This window comes from Pongo abelii, chromosome 2, assembly GCF_028885655.2.
Source record: "Pongo abelii isolate AG06213 chromosome 2, NHGRI_mPonAbe1-v2.0_pri, whole genome shotgun sequence".
NCBI lineage: Eukaryota > Metazoa > Chordata > Mammalia > Primates > Hominidae > Pongo > Pongo abelii.
This window is the reverse complement of record NC_085928.1, coordinates 173034732-173058710: the sequence shown is the minus strand read 5'-3', so window position 1 is coordinate 173058710 and position 23979 is coordinate 173034732. Positions and strand designations below refer to the sequence as shown.

At 31.9% G+C, this 23979-nt stretch overlaps 1 long non-coding RNA gene across 1 annotated transcript in view; it reads left to right on the top strand.

The window, feature by feature from the left end:
- LOC100937460 (uncharacterized) overlaps nt 1-23979 on the top strand; it is a 108125-nt gene that overhangs the window by 16563 nt on the left and 67583 nt on the right. The window contains exon 2 of the long non-coding RNA XR_002914468.2: nt 3661-3754. This is a non-coding gene — a long non-coding RNA (uncharacterized LOC100937460). The remainder of the gene's footprint in view (nt 1-3660; nt 3755-23979) is intronic.

The following is a 23979-nucleotide window of genomic DNA, read 5'->3' as shown; positions in this document are numbered from 1 at the left end:
TGCTCTCATGCTGTAATCTGGGCGTTTTAGAGGCCGAGGCAAAATGGCTTAAGACCAAGAATTCAAGGACAGCCTGAGCAACATAGCCAGACCCTGACTCTACAAAAAATACAAAATTAAATTTTGCAATCATGGTAGTGTACATCTGTAATCCTGGTTACTTGGAAAGCTGAGGTAAGAGGACTGCTTGAACCCAGGAGTTTGAGGCTGCAATAAGCTATGATCCTGCCACTGCATTTCAGCATGGGTGACGCAGGAAGACCTTGTCTCTAATAAATAAAATAAAAATGTTACAAATTTTAGATTTATCTTTGCTGATTTTATTTTAGACTTAATGGTCCACTTTTACCACTGTCTAATTTAAATGTTTATCCAAAAGCACTATTGAGAATCAGCAAAAATGTATTACTTACCCTCCATCATATGATTTTAAGTCATATGGTGATGTACATGACTTAATCAGGGAAACAGTAAACATGAAACATGCCTTAAATTACCTTGAAATAAAATTTGGTTGGTAGACTATTTATTACTGATTCAATTTTGGAGCTCCTTTTGGTCTGCTCAGAGAATCATTTTTTTCCTGGTTTGGTCTTGGGAGACTGTTTATGTCCAGGAATTCATCCATTTCTTCTAGGTTTTCTAGTCTGTGGGCACAGAGGCATTCAAAGTAGTTGCTGATGCTTATTTACATTTCTGTCAGGTCAGTGGTAATGATTCCTTTGTCATTTCTCATTGTGCTTATTTGGACCTTCTCTTTTTTCTTCTTTATTAATCTAGGTAGTGGCCTATCTATCTTACTAAGATTTCAAAAAAACAACTCTTGGATATGTTAATGTTTTGAATGTTTTGTTTGTCTTGATTTTCTTCAGTTAACCTCTAATTTCAATTATTTATCATCTTCTGCTAGTTTTGGGGTTGATTTGCTGTTGCTTCTATATTTCTCTCACTCTCATCCACTCATGGCTCTGGTAACCGCCATTATACTTTTTGCTTCTATGAGTTTGATTTATTTAGATTCCACATGTATGTTAGGTTATGCACCACTTGTCTTTCTATGCCTGGCTTAATTTACTTAGCACCATGCCCTCCAGATTCAGCCTCAATTTGATCTTCTAACGGTTCACTTGTAGTTAAAAAATGGAGATGGCAATGCCAATCTAAATCAAAATGTTTTCATGAATATCATAGCCATTAATACACTGTATAACTGAAAATAAATGTGGAATGACTTCTTTCTCCACTTCTGGAGGCAAAACAGGTATTTCTTTCTTCTTCCATAGCTAATATGAATGAGTCTTAATTCGCTTTATTAGAAATTCATTTTTAGATGATAGCTTGTAGACATAAAAAATGTCATAAGCAGCTGGGATCAATAATATCAACACATAAAATAATTACTGAAAAACTGAAGCTACCATTTATATTTTCAGATTTTAGTTAGTGTACAGGCAGTGGTTTCCTCATGCATTAATCCAGTTTATAGCCTGTGAAGTCAGCTTAATAAATTGTTTTATTTTCAAAGATTAATGCATTTCAAAACTAGTATATAAAATAGCAGATATTACAGCAAAACCAACCTAACATCTTAAAGTGACCGTTGAGAAAGTGTACATTTTGTGGCATAAACTAAAAAATGGAAGTGGTATGTGTGTGTATAAATATATAATATATATAAACAAATGTATACCTATAAAATAGTGAATAATAATACATATTTACCTATGTATATATAAATATAAATAGTACTGTATATATCAAACAGTAAAGAGTAATTTTATGTGTTATATTTATATTATTTTGCTGTTTATACTATTTAAATATATAGATATCATGTTACTTCTTTTTCTTTCTACTGTTTTTCTACACCCCAACCCCCTTCTGCATGGTTCAATAAATCAAGGAGTAGCATAGTAGAAAGAGAAAGTAAGGCTATGTTTTTATTGTGCGTATGTAATATACCAAGTGGATTCACCCTTGTTATATAATTAATTAGACAATTTTTTGCCTCTTTTGAGCAGTTTTTTTAATATCCATATTTCATAACTTTCATTCTTTCTTAGAGTTCTTACAAGCAACAAAAAATGAAATTTTGCTGATTTTAATAGATTATAATTTATTCTATTTTACAATTACCATTTGGATCCATTGAATTGTTATAAATCTAAAATGAATTATGAGACCAGGATCTTATTTTTATCCATATTTTGCAAACATTTTCTATTTTATCGTCCTAGGAATTATCTTATCATGACTCATGATGGTTCATTGATTATTCTCAGTTACGCTAAAAAAAACTGTAATAAGAAAAAAAGGAATGATGGAATCACTTAGGAGGAAGATGCAATCATGGAATAAATTGTCATTCTTTCATTTGTTATTGTGTTATCCAAAATATGGCATCATCTTTCAATAAGATATTCAAAATACTAGGGACACCATCTTTGTGGTCTGCTTTTAAGTTAGTTAATGCAGTTGAAAATTAGAGGTTTTTGTTTTTAATTCATGAAGGCAAAGAAAGTTATAAGATTAACTTAATTAGAAGATAAATGCAAAGAACAAGATAGCAGCATTCTAGGCTTTAAAGATATAATAAAATTTATCATATTAATTAAATTGATTATATGTCTTCAGATTATGATGACTGAAATGAATATTCTCAAATTTAAGAACCAATGACAAGTTACTTCCAAAGACAAAGTGGAAATACAGTATTCTCACCCAGTTAGTCAAACAATAGTTTGGAATAAGAACCTGGATAATCCCATTTTGTTAAAAGGATGTGTGACAATACTATTTTATCATCCATGGTGTTTGTGCACAAAAATTTACTGCATAAAAGACTTTTACTATGTTTAAAATTTATTAATATTTACTAGTTTATTTTACTGTCTTTTCCTTGTATTTGTAAATTACTTATAAATGACTTAAAATGAGAGCATTACATTAAACAAAAATGTTCTATGGGACCTAGATGGTAAACAATGATAATTATTTTTCTCAGAAATCTGATGATTAAATATTATACCTCATTATTTTTTAACAAAAATCCAGTGAGGACTCATTGTCTTTGCACTTCTATTTGGAAACTGAGATAACTTGTCTAAGAGTGTACAGTAAAAGAATATTATAGCCAAAATGATTCCCAAGATCTCTTACTGAAGGAATGAAACAAAAAGATTCTGAAATATCTAATGGAATACAAATATTAAAATCTATATTTCTTTATTACTTTTATATTTTAGATAATTATTTACTGAAAACTTTAAATGCACCTGTGATAATGAGTAATGTTCAGATAAACAAAAAGGGCTGCTTGTGTTATGCTTGTTCTCAAATTGTTTTCTTTGTTAGGAAACTATGGTTTAATTTCTTGAAAAATTGTAAGAGTTTATAAGGAAATTCTTGAGAATGGTACAAAGAAAATTATGTAGAATGTTAGAAAATAGGTAGATTAAAGAGGCTTAAATATCATGAAACAAAACACCTAAATATGAGCTTCCCCTTACATAGGCCAAACATTGCGTGGAAATCTTAGACTTGAATAGAAGATACTAAGTTAACTCGTTGACTAAACTTTGTTGTAAATGTAGAATTTAAGCAAATAAATTATTTTTTATTTGGAATATAAATGCCTATTACTTTGGTTAGATATTACAGGTTTTGTGCAAATATCTGCTGAGTAAACTACTTATTTGAAAAGACATCATTGGTTAATATTCCCTTTTGCTCATTGAAATCTCAAAGACTAGAGGTTTGCCATTTCATACTAATACATACCGCATACATTAAATATACAATCAATTTTGTAAATATCTATTTTAAAATCAATTTCATTTGTTATTTTAGAAAGAAGAGACTTTTTAAAATGCTTATTCTAAGTTTTAACATATTTCCTTAGAGAAAAATCCTGAATTTGTTAATATATTCATTTGTATGTTATTATTTTTATGAACTTTAATTAATTTTAAATTATAAATAATGAGGATGTCTTTTATGTGGTAGATATTATTTGGCAAATTGAATGCATATATTTGGATTGGTTTCAAACATACAGAATGATAAAATTCACTGTGCTTTCAGTTTTATGACATGAAAATGCAATGTACATTTTAAAAGAATGTAGTACAAAAATATGGTTGCTTGAGAAAATATTTTTAAACCTTCTAGTTTACTTTTAAAAGAATATATGTTTTACAAATCATGTATCTAGATATATGTCAGAGTTAGGACTGTCATCATTCTAACATTTAAGGCACTTTTATCTATTACTGTTCAAATTGTAGAAATGACTTATACCCCTAAATCCAAGGGGTTAGAAAATTTATCTAAATTCATCTCTTGGAATGTTGAGCATTAATAGCCTAATAATAATTTGGTAAATATAGTAGTTAATCTTGAAATATATCTATCATACTTTAATTATTTTCAAAATACATTTATTTGGTAAGCGAATATCCAGTTATAATATTGCTGCTTGTGGTGGTAGCTAGTGTTTGTTTATTATATACTGAGTATTTTGTTAGGTTCATAATTTATCCAGTTTAAGTTTCCCAGCCATATAGTAACGTTGAGGGATAGATTTCAGTATGAAATGAGATATTCAGGGTAGGAATCATAGGAGAGCCCAGGTCTAGGCAAAGACTTTAAGGACATGAGGTAGTAATCCTTGTGAATTCCTGGGATGAGAAGATTCTAAGTATAAAGGAAACAGTGGTTGTGCAGGCTCTGCGGTGTAAATGTGTGCCTGGCTGCATGGTGGGTTTGAGGAAGAACAAGTAAGCAATTTTAACGAGAATAGATTCAGTACAGGAGAGGATAATGATGGCAAAAGTGGTCAGAAAGGTAACGGGGGAAAATAATAAGGCACCTTGGCAGTAGGGTGATGAAACATCCTAGTTGTTCACGCCAGTTTATTTTTAGGTATATTGTTCTGTCATCAGTACTATAAACAATTTCACTCTCTAATCTGGATTGAATCATAACTTATATGGTCACCCTACTTATCAGCATTATAGGTATCTTGGCTTTTATACTGAATGTAAAGAGTAGCCATGCAGAGTTCTTAGAAGAGAGATAGCTCTGACTTATCGTCTAAAAGGCTTACTTTGGCAGCTTGTTTTGAGAGGTCTAAGTCCTTGGATATTAGCAGAGAAAATTCTTATGTGACTATCATGGAAATCCAAGTGAGAGATGATGGCTCAGACCAGTGGTTTCAGGAGATGGAGAGAAGTGCTTGAAATTTGATAGATTTTAATATAGAGCTACCATGATTTCATGATGGTTCGGTTAGCAATTTTACTCATTTCGCTGACTGACTGGTGTTTTGTTTGTTTGTTTTAAAAGATTCTAGGATGAAATAAAGATTTTTCTTGTACTAAAAAACTAAAAAAAGAAAAAAAAATCTGCCATCAGCTGAGACACTGAAGGCTGCAGGTCGATGAGATTTTTGTGAAATAATCCTGAGTTCATATTTGAACATGTTAAATTGCATGTATCTAAGAGAAAACCAAATGGATGGATATATGTTTTGTGTGTAAGGGTCAGGAATTCATTTAAGAAGTCTGTGTTGGTGATATTAATTTGAGAGTTGTAAATTTATAGGTGGTATTTAAGCCATGAGGATGGATAAGATCCTCAAGAACTTGACATTGGGCCCCTTCAATTTTAAAAGTAAGAGAGAAGGGAAACATGTAACATCAAAGATAAGAAGAAATTCCCATGATATGAGAGAAAATTCAAAAGCGTTCTCAGTGCTGTAAGTCAGTTGAAGTAAGTGTATCAAGGAGAAGAGATCTGTATTAAATGCTTCTGATAAATCAATTAAAACCAGCATGCAAATAGACCATTACATTTAGGACAATGTATATAATTGGTAACATTGATGGAATCAGATTCAGTGAAGTGATGAGAATAAATGTGGAGTGGAGTGAATAAAATTAAGAGAGAACAAAAGGAGGTAAATTACAAACCTCAAGTTTCATTTCCAGAAAAAGAAAACTGACCAATAAAACAAAGCACAGTCTTATTTTTATCCATGAAGAACCAAGTCGCAGCGAGGATGGTTCAGAGTATTTATTTTCTTCCTTGGTCCTTTTCCTATTTCCACCATGTCTTAAGTATGTAACATTAAAGAAGATAGTAACTTCTCTAAATTTAAATCTATTATAAAGTGCATATACTATTATTATCTACTATAGAGTGTTGAAGAGTTGTTTATGCTTTATAGAGTGAGGTCATCTACTGAAAACATCTAATATGTAAGTTCCCAAATGCAGACACTATTAGAGTGGTTTTTCTTATTTTTACTATTATTATTATTTATACTATTTCCTTCAATTATTATTCAGTTTTTACTTAACAACATAGGAGTTGGTAGGTAGTGTCCTGACCCTTCTTTCTCTTCACATTTGTATTCTCTCCTTCTTCCTCCTGTCCCCATTCTGCCAACATCTCTTTCTCTGAGATCAAAAACAAACACAAAAAGTAAAGATACAAACTTTTTGCTTATCTATGGAAGGAGACTGGATATTCTTACATTATTTTGCATAGTACATTCATGAAATAAAGAATTACCTTTATTGAAATTTTGTATATCTTATATCACAACTTTCTGCTAGGGTAAGGCTGAAGCAGAAAGATAAATATGAAGGAGGCAGATTTGTTAGCTGTATCTCTAATGTTCCACACTTTTCTGGTTCTATATATTTTTATCTGCTGCACACCTGCTTAACATACCTACCTCCCTCTTTTTTTCACAAACTCTTATTTTACTCCAGGTTGCACACTTTAATATCTTTCAAACTAGAATGCAAATTGCACCTAGCCCACATAAACAATGTATGAGTACTGAACATTTATATAACCTCATTTTTTAGGAAATGGTAGTGTTGAATGTGGAGAAGACAAACAAAAATATATTTTGGACAAAGTGCCCATCCTCTCCTTTTTTCCTTGTTCCTAGACCCAGCACAAGACATTCTGACATTCCCGTCTTTGAAATGAATGACAACGATGGTAAATGTGGCTCACCTCCAGAGATACAGATCTCACAATTTCATATTTTTAATATACATTATTAATCCGAGGTATGATTAGTATTAGCATCTTTGGTGCTTTCACTAGATGGAATTCATAGATTGTAAGATATATTGTGTTTATCTTGTTATACTAATAACATACTGTTTGGCATATATTTAGCATTTTTGGTTTTAAACTAAGTTTAATTAAATTATATTTCATTAAATCTCTGAAATAGAACCAGGCATGGTAGCTCATGCCTGTCCCAGTACTTTGGGAGGCAGAGAGGTAGGAGGTTTGCTTGAGCCCAGGAGTTTGAGGCTGCAGTGAGCCAGAATCATGCCACTATACTCCAGCCTGGGAAATAAAGTAAGACCCCGTCTGTAAAAAATAATAGTAAAAACTAAAAACTGAAAAAAAATTTAAAAATACTCAAGACTTTGGTATAAATCTTTCCTATATTTAAATATAATGATAGATAAATCACATATATACTATTTTATATTACTGTGACTTCACTTCTTATTTTATAAAGTAGTAGCATAAAACATTTTTCATCATTATTTTTGTATTCATGTCAGGCGATAAATTTTTCTTTGAGTTGCAGTCTTAAAAGAAGTCTCAAATTTTCTATGATGACATTTACTGAAGAAAAAATCATACTGTTGCTCAATGTTTACTCTATTGACTTATTTGGTCACAAGTTCAGGTATTTTTATTGATTGTTACGTATTGTTATGAAGGCACATGTTGATTTGTATAAGATAATAGTTTATGTGATAACATGATGTTATGATGTTAAGTTCCAACATAGGAAATAAATGATGTTCAAAGATCTTAACATGTTAAATAGAGCTACCACAATATCTCTATGACATTTAAATAATCCCTAGTCATCAACCCTTTACTTCTAATTCAATCCTTAAAAAGTAGAGGAGGGTAATGGTGCTATGAACTGTCCAGATATTATTTTTCTTCTCCACATGAGGAAGAGAGAAGGAATACCTAACTCAATATCAGAAGAATTGCCTTGTGTCAAATCTGGCTTGTGGCTTTATGAGATGCTACATATGAAGACCCACTCTAGAACTTCCAAGAAAAAGGAATTTGGTAGGATTATTCTCAGAAATCTACAGGGAGTTTCTCCTAATCTTTGGGAATATACATGAACATAGAGACTGAAGGCCAATTCTGATGTAAAAATTACTGAAGATGAGAGACATACCTACAGTCCTATAAACAATAAGAAGACCATAGAACTCTCTCCATTTTAGTTTAGCTGGAGACTGCAAAAGAATTTTCTAGTGTTTATGGCTCCTGTGAAGTGATCATATTTTCCAGATCAGTATAGAGTACCAGCAGCAGATGGCATCAGATGGACATCTGAGCTGAGCTGGAACTGAGATACCTCGTTTCCATGATTAGTAACGCTTTCTATTAACTATGTATGTTGCCTTCCACTCCTTACCTTCAATATCAAAATGGATTGGTTTTCAAAAGGGAAGGGTTTGAGTGTCCTAAAGTCTTACCCTTTTATCTCCCCAACCACTATTACTGTTAAACTAAGGGCATGTTTTAAACCTGTCTTTGAGAGAGTGAGACTATATGAAATTTAAATTGAGTTTGAGACAAAGTTGTGTATTAGACTTTAGTTTTCATAAGCAAAAGTGACCCAAAAGTTATGGAATTTGTCCAGATAATAATTTAAGGAATGAGAATACGATATAGAACAGCTAGATTGGAAATACAAATAACATTTTAAATATATGCCATCTTTGAGATTTCTCTATAAACTAGATTATACCTAATTCAAGAGTACATTATGTGGCTTACAAAAAGAATGAGGGAGAGAAGGTGAGAAAGAGAGGTTTAATGTTTAAACAAACATGTTTTATTAAAACATCTGGGTACTAAATAAATCATAACTCTTTCCTACATGTGATTTGTAAGATCCACTGGGAATATATATTTTAAACCTACAAGTTAAAACATTTTGTTAGTAATCTGACCTCAAGGATACCCTGTTTTATTCTTAAAAAAATCCTTTGTAGGGTTGATAAAACAAATTTAATATTTATATTAATTTTCTGAGAATATTAAGTGAGATCATGACGTGTTTTCCGAGAGTTAATTCTCCAAGTTTTAGAATCTACACTGGGAAACACAATGATTATTTAGCAACTGAATGGACTACACAAATTTCCTTCTTCCTCCTATTTCTCTTCAAGTCAGACCTCATTCAAAAAAACTATATATCACTTCAGCAAATGAAAGTTCATAATTTTAAGATAAATAATTATTTTTAAAACTTTTCTTCTTGAAATAAAAATTCTTTCCTTTCATGATCAATTTGTACTCTTCTTTATATTTTCCCTCAAATGACTTGTTTGGACATCAGCTACCAAGTCAACGATTATTTTATCTCTAACATTATATTTTTGGAAATTTTTAATATCAGTTGTCATTCAATGTTCAAAATTTATTATGCAGATTTTATTTTAAAAAAGGAAAGATTATAGCTGTCATATATTACATATTAAATATTTGTTGGGATTCACCCTTTTGTTATGTAATTAATCTAACATTATTAAAAACTTCAAAGATTAGTGGGACAATAAATAACCAATTTTGTTAAAATAATGTAGGTATACTTTTATTGAGTATATCTGAATCTGGAATTTGGAAATAAAAACTTTAAAAACAGTGAAAAGATTATAAATTAAGTTAAAGTTGTAAAATTAAACATAAAATACTAAATGTAGAAACTTGATTTCACAGTCATAACAGTCATGTAGCAAAGCTAAGAAGGTAAATAAGTGAGCCACATTGACTGTAAATATTGTTTTATTTTCCATTTGGGACAAAAGGAAAAGTGGCTGAGTTTCCAAATTTGTGAATGTATCATTATTTGAATACACAAAGAACAAAATGATTTCTAAAATCATTAGAGCCAATTAACATTAACTAACATTTAATGTAAATCTACATTTTTAAACCAGTGTTTAAATAAATTTTTAAATAATATTTAACAAACTGGAAGCCAAAAAAGCCAACAGGTTTACTTGAAACAAATCTAAGAAGAGCACATTTAAACAATTCAATGCATCTTGCTTTTTCTTTTTTTCTCTCCTATTTGGCTTCTGTAACAAATATTTGATATAAATATATGCAGATTTCTCACTAAAATGGTGATAATACATACTGACATCCCTAAAATAAAGCTGCAACATCATTAGAATGAAGTGATAAGTATTGCTTTAAGTGAAAGTAATTACTAAGTACTTACTAATTTATTACAGAAAATATTAAGCTTTATCCTCAGAGAGAAAGATATTCGTAGTCCTCTACCCATTTTTCCCCAAAAGTTAATGTCAATTGTTTCAATACAAGCTTTCTAATTACTCATTTTATTAAAATTTAAAAAATCTATTCTAAGACGTAGTGTATTCATTATTAATTTCCATACATTCTATGCAAGTAGAAAATCTGTAAAATGAATTTTCATAGAAACCAAGTAAAAATAATTCAAATATAAAGGAGCACATGAATAAAATTGACGTTTCCTATAGGATCTTTTTCAGTATCAGACATAATTTACATGTAATGCTTGTGAGAAAAACCATCCACATCTAAGAGATATGTGGTATTGTGGCATTTAAAAAATGACCTTTACAAGACTTCTCAGTAACATTTCTCCATCATGCAATTCAGGAGACGCATTTTGATGTTGAATGTAGTCCCAGTCTCAGTCAGAATGTTTTCAGTTACTTGTTATATTGAACATCTTAGACAATTTATAGGTATATTTGATAGATCTTGCTATCATCTATTGGCTGCTAGGGGATAAGAAGATAAGCCCAAAGCAAGGACAGCTCTGGGAAATTCCAGAAGTAAAACTGAGAGTACCAGACTTAGGTTTTATAACCATTTGTAAATTATTTTATAGATACCAAAACAGAATGAGGGTTTTGAAAGCATATTTCAGAAATCATCTGCATGAAAATGAGAACTTGATTGAAATGTCCTGGGATGCACCTCAAAGCCTTAAATCAGAATCTTTAGAGATTCTTTTGGTTTCTAATATACACTCACAGTTGGAAAATATTTACATAGGAGTTCAATTCCAAGAAATGAATTATTTCTAGCATGTATAACTTAAAACAGACAAACAAAAAACCTGTTCTTCCCAACTCTAGAAGATTTTACTGTAACACTAGCCCATCTGCAGGATGGGGTGCTTGAGGATAACAGCATATCATGCAGTGGAAGACCTTTGCTTCTAATAAGGTTTTACTTGGGGAATGACAGTCATATAAAAGCTAACACTGGTATATTTTTTTATTTTGAATATTTGTTGTTTGTATGTCTATTTAATGATTCTGTGCTCTCTTATGGTTAAGGCCAGAGCTATAAGATAAATAATGAATTTTAAGGGGAATCATATTTTCATAAATGTGCAATTTCCACTGCATTGCTTCAGTGTGTGAGGGGTCAGAGAGCTTAGGGAGAATGTAGAGCTACACATAACTCGCTAAATGCATTCATTGGTTTAAAAAGTTTAAATGCTTTGTAGTTTGTACCAGTAATTTAGTCAGTTTCTAGAAAATTTGGTCATGGTTACAGATAAATTAGACATAGACATCATTACCATGCAGCCTGAAATTCTGTTGTGAGGAGAGAAGAAATAACCATAAAAATAAAAATAATGAATGTATCTTATTTTTCAAAGATCATATTTAACTAATTCAATGATTTGCTTTACTCTTTTTCCCTATTTTGTAGATATAAAACTGTGCTTCTCTATGTGTGTTACAAATTACTATGCTGTGATTGCCTGTTCCTTTTCTTCATAGTACCTTTATAAAATTTTTAAAATTTATGTAGAATAACATAGACATACTTTTGGTGCACAGTTTATGAACTTTAACAAATGTTTATATCTGTGTAATAGTAATAGCCTGCACAACCAACATACAGAAAAGTTTCATCACCTCAAACAACTCCTTTTTCTTTTTTACTTTTTTTTTTTTTATTTTGAGACGGAGTTTCCTTCTCCTTGCCCAGGCTGGAGGGCAATGGCGCGATCTCGGCTCACCGCAACCTCCGCCTCCCGGGTTCAAGCGATTCTCCTGCCTCACCCTCCCGAGTAGCTGGGATTACAGGCCACCGCGCCTGGCTAATTTTTTGTATTTTTAGTAGAAACAGGGTTTCTCCATGTTGGTCAGGCTGATCTCACAATCCCAAACTCAGGTGATCCACCCGCCTCGGCCTCCCAAAGTGCTGGGATTACAGGCGTGAGCCACCGTGCTGGCCTTGCTTTTTTTCTAGTCACAATTTTTCCTAGTCAACCTGTTAAAAACACCAACTGTTTCTGCATCACTACAATTTTCCTTTTTCAGAAAATCTTGTGAACAGAACAGTACAGTATGTAACCTTTTGACATCAGCTTCCTTCACTAGACATAATTTGAGATTTGAGATTAATTCACATTGTTGAATCAGTAGTTTATTTCTTTTTATTGCTGAGTAGTGTCACAGTTTGTTGATCCATTGTCCTATTGAAAAACATCTGAATTGTTTCTAAGTTTGTGTGATTGAGAATATAATCTGCTATAAACATTCTTTAACAGATTGTTATGTGAACCAAATTTTCATTACTCAGGGGTAAATACCTAGATCATTAGGTAAAATCACTAGATTATATGATGCATTTATTGAACTTTATTAGAAACTGCCAAATGCTTTTCTAAAGTGGCATTACCACTATACAGGAGAATTCCAGTTTCCCTTTACTCTCACTAGCACTTTGAATTACCAGCATTTTTTTTTTTTGCCACTTCAATAGGTGTGTTTGGTATATCTCAGTAATTTGTCTCTTCTTTATATTTTGTCAGTATAGCTAAAGATTTACCAATTTTATTCATCTTTTTATAAAGCCAGGGTTTGGCTTAATTTTCTACTTTTTATTTAATTATTTCTGATCTTTAATATATCCCTTTGCTTCATCTGGGCTTATTTTATTCTTTCCTTTATAATTTCTTGAGATGGGAGCTCAGATTATTTCTCTAATATATATTTTTTCTAATCTAAGCATTTAATGCAATAAATTTCCTACTAAGGCTGCTTTAGCTATATCCCACAGATGTAGACATGCAATATTTTCATTTTTATTTAGTTCAAATGCCTTCTAATTTGTCTCAAGACTTATTTATGTATCTGTGGGTTATTTAGAAGGTTGTTGCTTTGTTGTTATTGTTTTCCTTGTTTTAGGATTTCCCTGTTATCTTTATGTTATTGATTTTTAGTTTAATTCCATTATGGTCAAATGACCTGTCTTTATGATTTCAAATATTTTAAAATTTTTGAGTGTACTTTATGACCCTAGGTATGGTCTGCTTTGATGAATGATCTCTGGGTGCTTGTAAAGTTTTCTGCTGTTTTTGCATAGTGCTGTATGAAAATTTATTAGATCCTGTTTGGTGGTGGTATTTAGTTCTATATCCTTTCAGATTTTATGGTTACTAGTCCGACTGAGTTTAGAGCAGAATGTTGAAACCTCCATCTCAACTTGTAGATTATTCTACTTCTCCAGTCAATTCTATTTTTACTTTATTAATTTTGACCTCTGCCATTAGGTGAATACACATTTTAAATTGCTAGGTAAATTTTGTATTTGCTAGATAAATAGATACGTTTATCGTTATGTAATATTACTCTATAATGTTGGTAATTTTCCTTATTCTTAAGTCTACTCTATGTTAATATAGCTACTACACCTTCCCTTGATTAGACTTTATATGGTGCATCCTTTTTTCTATCATGTTAATTTTAACTTACATATGTCATCATAATTGATGTGAATTTATTGTATGCTGATTAACTTAGGTCATGAGTAAACTATCCATAGTTCAGTTCTCACAATCTATGATACGTTGTTAGGGTCATGTCTAAACATATGCTTCTTCATCATAAGCCCAGGAGTTTAGTATTAAGTTTATGCAGCCACTTCCTTGAGCTCCTCCCTTTCAATGATCTCCCTAGTACATTAAATTTACTTAGCTTTCTCTCCTTCCTGCCTTCCCACCACAGAGCTTCAGCTTTACTTATACTACACTGTGGGGGCATTTCCATTAGCATATACAGGACCAAGTAGTGGGAGGACATACCAAGATAAAAGGCACAAGAAATTTGTCCTACTCTCTTTGTACTATAGTTTGTCTGATCAAAGAGGACAATTTCATTTGTGCAGTTTTATAATAGATGCCTATGGCCTACTTGGACTGAGGCATTAAAGAATATAGAACATGCAAGAAGACAGAAGAGACAGAGAGAAGAGAAAAGAAAAAAGAGAGAAAAGGAGAGAGAGAAGAGAGTGAAAATTAGAAATAGAGAATTTTCCTCAAGAAATGGGTCTTCAAATTTATCTGAGTATTTGGAGATTCCTTTGTTGATTCTTGTATCAGAGCAGAGAACTTCTCCTGAAGCATTTTCTGTCTACACTGACATCCTTCTTCAGGTTTTAGGCTGTGATGAGTCTGTTACTGGTGATTACAGAGGGGAAAAAAGAAACAAACTCAATGCTGGCTCACAGATACTTTGAATTCAAGTCTTTTTTCTAAATTCACCTACTGGCAATTTACTTTTCAAGAGGTATCAAATAGCCCATTCATTGTGTCCAAGTTTTAAAGCTGCACTGAGCAGGAGAGACAGGGTGGAATAAGATTACTGTATCTTAATATGGAAATAAACCTCTTAATAATGTCTTTGGATAAACATAAGTTCTTGATTTTAATGGAGTCCAAATTAACATTTATGTGTGGGGGTGTGTGTGTGCCTGTGCTGGATGTTTTGTGTTTAAGATATCTTTCCTCCCAGAAACTATGAATATACTCTCCTGTGTAATCCTGTAGAAGCATTATTGATTTACCTTTCAAGGTTAGGGGCTCAACTCATCTAAAGTTAACTTAGTGTTAGATGTAAGAAAGTGTTCAAGATGCATTATATTTCCACACGGAAAATTAATAAGTTACCATTTACTGAAAATGGTGATACAGAATAGGGAACCAAGAAATAAAGCTGTAACCTTGCAGGAAACTGACCTTTGACAAAGTTGACAAGAACATACACTGGGGAAAGAACACTCTTTTCAATAAATGATGCAAGGACAGTTGAATTGCCAAATACCTGAACCCTTAACTCTCACCACATACAAAAATGAACTCAACATAGATTAAAGGCTTAAATGTAAGATCTTAAACTATAAAAAAACTAGAAAAAATAAAAACTAGGGAAAACTCTTCTTGACGTTGGTCTATGAAAATAATTTACCATTAAGACTTCAAAAGGACAGGCAACAAAAACAAAAATAGACAAATGGGACATAATTAAACTAAAATGTTTCTACACAGCCAAAGAAATAATCAACAGAGTGAACAGACAACCTGAAAATCTGGAGAAAATATCTGAAAACTATGGATCTAACAAGGGTCTATATCCAGAATATAGAAGGAACTCAAATAACTCAACAACAACAACAAAATAAAATAATTCATTAAAAAGGGAGAAAGGACTATCGATTGACATTTTTCAAAAGAAGTCATTAAAAATGACCAACAAATATATAAAAAAGTTCAATATCATAATCATGAAAGAAATGCAAATTAAAACCAGAATGAAATATCATCTTATACTAGTTAGAATAGCTCTTACTGAAAATAATGAATGTTGCCAAAGATGCAAAGAAAAGGGAACTCTTATATACTCTTGGTGGAAATGTAAATTAGTACAGTCATTATGGAAAATAATATGGGGATTTATCAAAGAACCTAAAATAGAACTACCATTCATTCCAGCAATCTTACTAATGAGTTTCTATCCAAAAGATAATAAAGCAATTCATCAAAAAGATACCTACACTCCTATGTTTATCACAGCACTATTCACAATAGCAAATATATGGAATCAACCTCAGTTTCCATCAATGGATCAATGTATTAAAAAAATGTGGCACGCATAAATACAATAGTATACTATTCAACCATAAAAAATAATGAAGTCATGTCTTTTGCAGTAGCATGGATGGAACTGGATGCCATTATCTTAAGTGACAACAAGTCAGACACAAAAAGACAAATATTGCATGTTCTCACTTATAAGTGGGAGCTAAATAATATGTAAACATGGATGTAGAGTGTGGAAAGACAGACAGTGGAGACTTGGAAGGGTGAAGAGGTGGGAGGAGAGTAGATGATAAGAAATTACTTAATGGGTACAATGTATATTATTTGGGGGATGGATACATTAAAAGCCCTGACTTTACCACTCTACAACCCATGCATGTAACAAAATTACACTTTTACCCCATACACTTTTACCAAAAAATAAAAAAATAGTCAAGACAAAATGATGATAGTGAGTTAGAAACTACAAGTACTTATTTTCTCCTGCATTTTTTCAGCTTCCATGATAGTTGGGGCCCATGACTGTGTTAGCTAATAGACTCTAAAATATAGTGCCAAGATAGTTACAAGATGATGTTCTGCCTCTATATTTTCTTATGGTTACTCTGAAGGGTACATATATATTCCACATATCATAGCTACAAAAATGGTCTGAGGCTAGTCTTTTGACTGCTATCACACTGTATTGTAAAATTATATGTTTAGCCCCTAAGATTTGGGAGTTCATTGAGACCACAGCACAGTCTATCCAATGCTATTTCATATAGAAATGATCAAAAATAGTATATTTCTAGTACAGAAATGAAATGCCACCATAAGAGAAACATATAATACTTGACATTATGTATATAGTCAGGTGTCAAACAGGAGGGCGATGTGGAAGGAGGAAAGATGATAATCTTTATCATGTAGTACCACAGTATTTGGCAAATTATTCACCATGTAGCTAAAATGAAGAGTTGGTAGACAGACTGGCAAGTATATTTTGGTCAATACTGATCGATTTCAGGAAGTTATTATGACAAAATGAGATCATAGAATAATTGACCCACATGCAAGTAGAAATGATGGGAAGACATAAATTTCATATTTTACAGATTTGCATGGTTGGAAAGATAGTTTCATCTGAACTAAATAAAAACAGTAAAAGATGAGCCTGTAAGACGCATTGAGTATTATCATACAGTAAAAATCTCATCTTGTGCAAAATTACTTAATGTGAAAATAAAACTAAGGGTGTGTCCTTAGTTTTTCAAATCATTTTTCGGTAGCTTCCATTAAATTACTAGAGAGAGATACGGAGGCTATGTAACGAAGAAATAAAGTGTATTTGAAATTGCATCTTCAAAAATTAACTTTGGATTTTTTTCTCTTGGAACTAACTAGGAGCAAATAGATTAGAAGCCTATATAAGTTTTGAAAGATACTATAAGCCTAGATTTTTTTAAGTATTTTACTGGACCATATTAAAAATAATCCTACTGTCATTGTGCAGACAAGAAATAGGGGAAGATATTTCCCATTGCTAATGGCAGGTCCTCCTGGAGAATAGAACCAAAAAAAAAAAAAAAAAAAAAGAAATCTCCTCATTGAATGAGCCAGGACTTTGGGAACTATTGGGAAAACATGATTGTGTTTTGAAATGTGAGGATATGAGATTTGGTAGGGACCAGGGTAGAATGCTATGGTTTGGCTGTGTCCACATCCAAATCTCATGTTGAACTGTAGTTTCCATTATCTCTGTGTGTAGTGGGAGAGAGCCAGTAGGAGCTAATTGATTCATGGAGGTGTTTTTCCCCATTCTGTTCTCATGATAGTAAGTTCTCAAGAGATGTGATGGTTTTATGAGGGGCTTCCTTCTACACTCAACTGTCATTCTTCTCCTTCCTGCTGCCATGTAAAGAAGGACATGTTTGCTGCCCCTTCTGCCATGATTGTGTTTCCTAAGGCATGCCCAGCCATGCTGAACTGTGAGTCAATTAGAGCTCTTTCCTTTAAAAATAATCAGGACTTGGATATGTCTTTATTAGCAGTGTGAGAATGAGCTAAGAAAACCACCGGCCAGAAAAACCCTTGAATCATATATTTTTCACAGCTGAATTCTACCAGACATATAAGGAAGGGCTGGTGTCAATTTTAATGAAACTTTGCAAAAAAAAATTGAGAAGGAGAAACTCCTCCCCAGCTCATTCTATGAGGACAGCATCGTTCTGAACTAAAATCTGACAGAGACACAGTGACAAAGGAAAGCTGTGGGCCAATATGCCTGATGAACATAGAATAGCAAAAATACTAAAAAAAAATACCAACAAATTGAATCCTGCAGCACATCAAACAGCTAATCCACGCTATTCAAGTAGGCTTTCCTCCTGGGATGCAAGGTTGTTAGAGGCCATTCTCCTAAGTGAATTAATGTAGGAACAGAAAACCAAATACCACATGTTATCACTTATAAGTGGGAGGTAAATATTAAGTACACATGGACACAAAGAAAAAAATACACACAAGGGCCTACTTCAGAGTGGAAGTAGGGAGGAGTACATAGGTCTAAAATCTATTAGGCTGATGCAGAAATAATTGCAGTTTTTGCCATTGAAAGTAATGGCAAAATCCTAATACGTATCAGGATCTATGCTCATTCCTTGGGTGACAATATAGTTTGTACACCAAACCTCTACAATATGCAATTTACATATATAACAAACCCGCACATATGTACCCTAATCTCAAAATTGAATTTGGCAGGAAAAAAATCAAATGCTTTCTTATATAGTGGCAATGCACAATCAAGTTTAAAGACTGGATCTATCCTATCTATCTATATGTATGTATTCTTTATAACAGATTGAAATAAAATGAGGTATGTAGATATAGATCTAAGAAATATGTACAGAATATGCATGTGGCAAACAACAAAACATTTATGAAAGTAATAAATAAGAACCAAATAAAGAAATATACATATTCATGTATGGAAAGACTCAGTATTTTGGCTGTTCATTCTTTGTCACTTGATCTATAGATTCAGTACAATTATAATTAAAATCCCAACAATGTATTTTGAAGATATTAAAGAACTGAATCTAAAATAAACAAGAAAAAGAAAACATGAAGAAAAGCCAACAAGATGCTGAAAAAGAAAAATGAAGTTGGAAGACTCAGAAGATCCAATTTTGACAAATAGTCTAATACTATAGTAATTAAGACATCATGAAATTGATTACAGAATAGACACGTAGATCAATGGAGAATATAAAGTCCAGGACTTTACCCATAGGGGCATATTCAACTGATATTTGATAACGGTACAATAGTAAATCAATAGATAAATGATAGTCTTTTCACCCAATGTGGCTGAAAAATTTGGATTTCTGTATACAAACAATGCATCTAGATATAGACTTTACACCTTACCTAAAAGTATCACAGATCGAAATATAAAGTATAAAACTATAAACTTTCTAGAACAAATTATAAAAGAAAATCTGTGCAATCATGGGTTTGGCGATGAGTTTTAGATACAATATCAAAAGGTCAAATATACACCAAAAAATAAGTAGTACTTTATTAAAATCAAAAAATTTGCTCTATGAAAAATATAAGAGAATGAAAATATTTTTCCTCACCAGTGATACAGTATTTGCAAATCACATGTGGATAAAAGACTTACGTCCAGCATATAAAAATTGCTCTTATACTTCAAAACAGATAAACAAAAACCAAAATAAAAAATGGCAAAGTCTTAACAGACACATCACCAAAGATGATACACTTATGGCAAAAAGCATATGAAAATGTGTTCAATATCATTTGTCATTAGAGAAATGTAAATGAATACAAAACTGAGATATCCATTAGAATGGCTAAAATCTAAAAATTAAAAAAAGTAAATTTGTCAATGCCTGCTACCAGAAAGGATGCATAGCAACATGAACTCTCATTTATTTCTGATGGGAATGCAAAGTAATGGTACAGCCACTTTGAAAGACAATTTTGCAGTTTCTGACAAAGTTAAATATAGTGTTACTATATGATGCAGCAATTGTGCTTCTAATGATATAATAATAAATAGAGATTTAAGTTAATTACTTAATAAAAATTATTTGAACTCTTATATCCACACAAAACCTGCATGTGAATATTTATATTATCTTTATTATAATGTATAAACACTGGAAACAACCAAGATGTTCTTCATTTGGTGAATGGGTAATGTACCTATGGTACCTCCATGCAATGAAATACTATTCAGCAATAAAAAGAAATGAGCTATCAAGCCACGTAAAAACATGAACAAAATTTAAATTCTTATTTATAAGTGAAAAAGACCAGTCTGAAAAGGCTATGGAGTTAACAATTTTATTTATATGGATTTCTGTGAGGCAAAACTGTAGAGACCTTAAATAGATCAGTGATATGGAAAAGGTGAAGGTTGAATATATGTGGCACAGGGGATTTTTAGCTGGTGAAATTATTTTGTATGCTCTTGTAATGGTGAATACATAATACCTGGGATTTGTCAAAATGCAAATAGAAATTTGCATAGAACCTTAACATATTACAACATAAAGAGTGAAGTTTAACAAATGCAAATTTTAAAATATCATTAGGAAGTCCAGGAATCCCAAGGTAACATGCAGACTGTGATGATAAAACCTAAATATATTACAAATGCATGAAGTAAATTTATTGAAGGGAGAGAAGGAAATGTTATTCTAAGTAACTTTGTAAATGAGCGGAGAATTTAAGACTGTGTGCCAAAGGAAATTTATATAAGTATTGAGTTCGAGTTGGGAAAGTGTTCCCCATGGGAGTATTGCTTAACAATTCTGAAACCACAGTACATGTGTGGTGTAATTGAACAACAAAGTAAAGTGATAACAGATGGTAGAAGGAAAGCTTCTCGTTGCAATGTAAGGTTGTAGACAAAAAGAAAATAACAATTCATATGGTAATGTATTAGAGTTGAAAACATCAGTATGAACACATGTTTAGCTTAATATAGAAATATTTATAGATATGAGTATATACAAACATTTTAAAATTACATACATCATACAGAGATGTATGATCTTAACTCTGTTAAGTGAGAAGCCTAGAGGCAAGGACAGTGCAGTAGTAGCAGCACATCCAGCTCTCAGATAATGGTTTCTAATATGATTCTCTAATAAACGGAGCCTGGGTTCCTTACTAAATAATTAATTCCAGGGCTGGGTCTGAGAATGAGTATAGAGTATCTTGTAGGGTTAGATAATAAGGAAGAATTCACCAAAATCACAATATAGGGGTATGTTAAAGGGACACAGGCACTGACTGAAAGAGCTCACAATGGCCAAAGCCAGAACCTTTTGAGAAATCAAATAAGCAGTGCATTGTTATTATTATTATTATTATTATTATTATTATTATTATTATTTGTTATTATTATTTGGTGGGGGGGAAGCAGGGAGGGAGGAAGAGAATGAGGAGGACAGCAGTACATTATTAAATAGTAACCTCATATATAATTATCTTTTGATACCTAGTGAAATATATAATTGGATAAATTCATAAATGAGAGAGAACAGACAGATTCCCAGTGCAGAGGAATCCAAAATCTCTCAGTGTGGGCTGAACAGAATGAATTATTTCAAAGAATAAAGTATACAAAGAGGGAAAAAGAGTAACTTTACAATGTGGAAGCTGACGAGCACTACCTCTGTCAGGTAATCAATGTTAGTATCAACAGCCGTAAGACATAACTTAGATACAATTTCATGAGGATGGCAACTTAGTTTTGTAATCATCCTCCCCAAAACTCATAACCCCAGTCTAATCATGAGACTTAAATCAGAAATAACCCATGTAGATATTTTGAAAAATATCTGACCAAAAACTCTCTAAACTATCAAGGTCATAAAAACAAGAATATTTTACAAAACTATTACAGTCTTCCACTACACATAATGTTCCTTCAGTGATATGACAACTGAATGGCATCCAGGAAGGAGTTCTGGAACAGAAAAATATATATATATTAGGGAATAAAGTATGGACCGAAGTTAATTATGTCTGATCATTGGTTCATTAATTGTCATAAATGTACCACGCTAAAAGAAGTTGTCAATAATGAGGGAAACCAGGTGTGGGAAACAGGTGAACTTTCTGTATTATGTTCATAACATTTTTGTAAATCTAAACATATTCCAAAATTTTTTAGAGTTTATTTTAAAAGATTAAAAGAATAGGTATGTTAAAGGGACACATTAGCCAACCTGAAAGAGCCCTCAGTAAACAGAGCTGGATCAATTTAAGGAATGAATAAATAACGTACTATTGCTTTAAAAACCAAAATAGAAAGTATATATTCATGAGTCCATATAAATATTAATTAATAGGGAGGAATAAAGAAATTTTCCTTACAAGACTTCATTAATATATGTCTATGTACTCTTCTTCAGGAAGTAGAACTTCATTATATTCCAGGCCCTGCTTGAGGGTGGGCTACACATACTGAATAACTTCCAAAGAATAGATTACAGAAAGGCAAAAGTAGTTATTTTCACAGTGTGTAAATCTGGAAAATGCTACCCTAACCTTTAAAGGTTAACATCCCCAGTGATATCACGTATCACCTGATATGATGTGATGACAAGGGCACTGTATAGTAATTTTTTCCTAAAAACCCATAATTTCAGTTTAATTATGGAAAAAATATTAATATCAGACAATTCCAGGTTGGGGACATTATACATAAAATACCTGTCCAATGCTTCTAAAGACAGTCAAGGTCATGGAAGACCAAGAAAGACTGAGAAACTGTCACAGATCAAAGGAGACATGACAACTGACTACAATGTGGTGCCCTAGATTTGAATCTGAGACAGAAAGAATGCTAATGGAAAAACTAGTAAAGTCCAAATAATGTCAGAAATTAGTTAATATTAATATATGAGTACCAGTTTCTTAATTTTTATACTTGCTCCATGGCACTATATTATACTAACAATGGGAAAAACTGGGTTTGAGTTACATGAGAACTCTCTGTACTAGTTTTAAAATTTTCTGTAATTCTGAAAGTATTCCAAAATTGCTAAAAGGTTTCTTTAAAAATATATAAACATTATATATACACACACATTTTGTATATATTTCTATTATATAGAGAGACACATATTTATTTATATAATGTGTATTATACATGTCTATTATATATGTCTGCTATACGCACATTATATATAATAGACATACATAATACACATATTAATAAAAAGTTTCTTTAAAAATATATGAACATTATATATGCACACACATTATATATATTCTTTATATAATGTGTATTATATATGTCTATTATATATGTGTATATGTGTATATACACACACATTATATATATAATAGACATATAAATAAAATATACATTATATACATATAATAAACAGTATTACTAGCTGTGGTAGAATAATAATGAAAACATTTTGCTTCATTTCCCCACCAAGAAATAAGGTCTATTTCTTAAATTCCTTCTAAACCAAGCTAAGCTTGTGAATGATTTGTGGAACAGAAATACATTGGAAATGACACTGTGCCTGTTCAGGACCTAGTCTTTAAGAAGACTGGAAACTCCTGCTTCTTGCATCTTTGAGCCCAAAAGTCATGTGTGAGTAAGCCCAAGCAACCACATGAAGGAGAATTGAGTTTCCGCACCAAGAGAGCTGAGTTTCTCAATGACAAATCAGCACTAACTTGCCAGCTATGTGGATACGAATATTCCAGCCTCATTCAAGTCACTTCAGCTAATACCACATAAAACAGAGACAAGCTATTCCCACTGAGCTTTGATTAACTCACAAAATCATGAAAAAAATATGTGATTGCTGTTGTTTTAAGTCAATAGGATTTGGGGTGGTTTTTCATTCATAAATATGTAGCTAAAACAAAATTTGGTTTTAGAAATGCTTTGCTGTTGAAACAAAAGCCTAGAACACATGAAATTACCTGTAAAACTGAGTGATAAGGAA